The following is a 3,546-nucleotide window of genomic DNA, read 5'->3' as shown; positions in this document are numbered from 1 at the left end:
TCAAATATTTACGAATAAATTTAATGTAATTGGAAAATTCGAAAAGTCTACAATAATACCAATAAAAGAATATAAAATCATGTAATATAAATATTCACATAATATTTCTCAATGCATTTTAAATCAATTGAAAAAAAGTTCACATATTCATATTTTATAATTATAATTTCTTTGAAATAACTTTCTTCCCATTACTATGACGTAAATATTTAATAAGATCGATGAAACATTGAAAATGTTTAATTATTAAATATTTTATTTCTAGGAATAACGAAAATTCGTTATCATAAATCAAGAAATATATTAATAAATCAAATAGATCGAAAGAAACGAATGTACATCAGTCACGAGGTAAAGCCTGTTTCTCGAGGTGATTCCCTCGACATGGAAAAGCTATACTAGCTTTGCGTTTCTCTCGGGGCGATATCGCCGAGAGTACTTCTTCGCTGTAGCCGCGTGCTCGCGAATAAACAAAACGCTGGTAATCCCAGGAAATCGTTCGCGCGTGAATTCTCTCGCTTCGCCGGTGAACCCGTTTGTTCGTCTCGCTATTGGAGCCGCAAACGAGATCCCAAGGGTCCAGATGCCGTGGGCCGTTCCAACCCTCTTCGAATCTTTTCGAAAATGAGAAATTCGTGCGAATTCTTCGAGCGAGGAGTTTCGAAAGGAAGAGAGAGAGAGAGAGAGAGAGAGAGAGAGAAGGGAAATAAGGGGCAGAAGGAAAAAGAACGAAAAAGGAGCGAAAGAAAAAACAACAACGAGTAAAAGAGTAACGAAAAAAACAAAAAAATAACAAAAAAAAAAGGAAGAAGAAAAGAATGAAAGAAACAAGAAAAGAAAAGAAATGAAAAAAAAACAAAAAAAAAAAACAAAAAGAGAGAAAGAAAGGATTTACACCGAATTGATTTCTACATGAGAAGCAGCAGAATGGCGCAACCGAACCGCGTTTGGTACAGGTGAGAAAATTCGTGCCGCACGAGTAATTAGTCGCGGTAGGAGGCGAGAGTTGCCAGCGAAACGGCGTTAATTGCGAGGCATTCAAGAGATCCCTTAATGAAATTTCCTATGATTAACTCTCGGTGCATTTTACACGGTTTCGCGAATCGTCCGTGTTGAAGAGAATGGTAGTGGTGGGGGAGGGACGGAGGGGGGAGGGGAGGGGGAAATGGTGACGAAACGACTCACTAGAAGGGGAAGAAGATTACGAGGGTATGCATTTGTGTAAGCGCGTGAGGGCGAGAAAAGAGATGGGAGGGTCGTGAATTCGTAGGATGCTGCGGCCTCGTAGAAATTGTGTTACGGAACGCGCATAGAGCCGAAAACTTTGAAACTCTCTAAAGAGTAAAAGAGAGAGAGAGAGAGACAGAGAGAGAGAGAGAGAGAGAGAGAAAGATAAAGAGATAGATAGATAGATAGATAGATAGATAGAGAGAGAGAGAAAGAGAGATATAGAGATGGGGAAAGAAACGAGAGGTTCGTTCGAACAAACCTACGTTTCGACCTGCTTTTGAGACATAGAACACAACCTACGAGTATCTACACATTAACCCCGGCAACCCTTTAACAATCCAGCTCTTCGAGCCACACGTGTACCGGTAGAAATTATTTTGCGACTGTTCTTTCTTCGCAAAAGCGTATTACTATTACGAGCACGCGAACGTAATTATAAAATTCAACGTGTCGCGTCTGTACTCCTTCCTCCTCTTTTAAATTTTCTTTTTTTTATATTTTTTTTTTTTTTTTTTTGCCTTTTGCCCCCGCCCCGCCTCGCCCCGCCCCCCTCCTACGCCGGCGGCGAAAATCTTCGTACGAAATTTCACATTTAGCCGATTCAGCACTCGGAGAAAGATTTAGCTCTGGAAAAAAAAAAAAGAAGAAACGAAAAAAAAGAATTAAAATCTCTCATGGCTCGTAAGTTCCATTATAATGACGAGACGATCGTATGTTTTATTTCGTAATCATCTCACATGACACACATTTCTATCGTTGAAAGGAAGAAGGAGAGAAATTTGTTAAACAAAAAAAAGAAAAAAAGAAAAAGAAATAAAGAAAATAAAATAAAATGGAATAAAGAAATACAAAAGGAGAAAAAGAAATAAAGAGAATTTTAGATGCGATTTTCCTTTTGAGTTCCATTCCCATAAAGTTCGTTCTCTCTTCCGGTCTCTTTCCGGTTTAGCAAGTAGGAAAGAAAACGAATTGTAAGTACGTTCGAGAGAGTACGTCTCACTCTTACAAGAAGACTGTTATCGGTACTTCAGAATTCATTACGCTTTTGAACCTCTCCTTCTTCTTCCTTCTCACCGCACTCCAACCTTTTCCAACCTCTCATATCGAGTTCCTCGCGAACTCTCCTTACTTCTCGCGTAATTGGTAAAACCACGTGCGAGTAAAACTTGATCCATAAATTTGCCGGAAATGGAAATGACGTCACGTCCGATCTCTCTCGCCTTATTTTCATCTTTCTCTCGATTTCTGCCTCTCTTCTCCAAGTATTATCTAACCCCCGTTTCCTCTCTAACTATGGTCAATCTGATCCTACTTTCGTTTCCTTTCGCAACAGTTCTTATGTTAATTTAATGGAGAAAAGAGAAGGAACGAACGAAATCGATTGGCCGATCACGTAGGATACCATGGACCAATCTGTTCTCTTCGTTCGTCACGCTTGACGTTTTCATGTCTTATCCCTTGAACATGTTCCTTATCTCTTTCTCGTATTTTATTAGGAACCATTATAATTCTACTTCCGACATTTATATCTATATGATTTTTTCGAACATTTTCAATTGTATTTTTATATTTCTTAATTTATTTTGATCGTTAAGGAATGAAAAAAAAAAAGAAAAAAAAATTCAATACCCGTATACTTTTGCGATTGATAAGAGAAAAAAAGAAATAGTAAAAGAAAAAAAGATAGATTATTATGAACACGAGTTCTGATTGGAATTTTGAAAAAGCCACGTTGAACATAAAGGGATAGAGTAGGTAAAAATCCAATATTCGTAGTGGTGCTAGGGGGTAAAAATGCGTAGGTATGGCTTATCGGTAGCGTGCTTCGCTAGCGTGAGTCCAAGTTTCGAGGCATATGCTCGGACAACCGTTGCAAACATCCGAATAGTCCATTCCGGCTCTATCCAATATTGACACGCTGGGGTAAAACAACGGAAATATGTTGCGCTGGCCCGCGAGGTCGAGGAGGAGCGTAAATATCGACTAAATTAGCATTAATCTGTTGGCGTTCGAATTGCCGTTGCTCGACGGGCACATCGCCCGTTATAAAGCCCGTTTCGAAAATCGCGAATTGCCATCCCTCTCTCTCTCTCTCTCTCTCTCTTTCTCTCTCTTTCTATCTATCTATCTATCTATCTCTGTCTATCTCGTTCTCTATCTATCTCTATCTCTATCTTTCTCTTTTGCATGTATTTGTCGTTCCCTCGACGGAAGAGCATCCGATGAGCGTCGTTTTTGAAAGCCCGCCAGTCCGATCGCCAAAACAAGCCTATCGCCACTTCCACCAATTCTACGTTAAAACTCGCCAATCCACGA

The sequence above is a fragment of the Vespa mandarinia genome, chromosome 16 (assembly GCF_050613455.1).
Source record: "Vespa mandarinia isolate Hongniang chromosome 16, ASM5061345v1, whole genome shotgun sequence".
Taxonomy (NCBI): domain Eukaryota; kingdom Metazoa; phylum Arthropoda; class Insecta; order Hymenoptera; family Vespidae; genus Vespa; species Vespa mandarinia.
The sequence above is the reverse complement of the archived record's forward strand: the minus strand, read 5'-3'. Positions refer to the sequence as shown.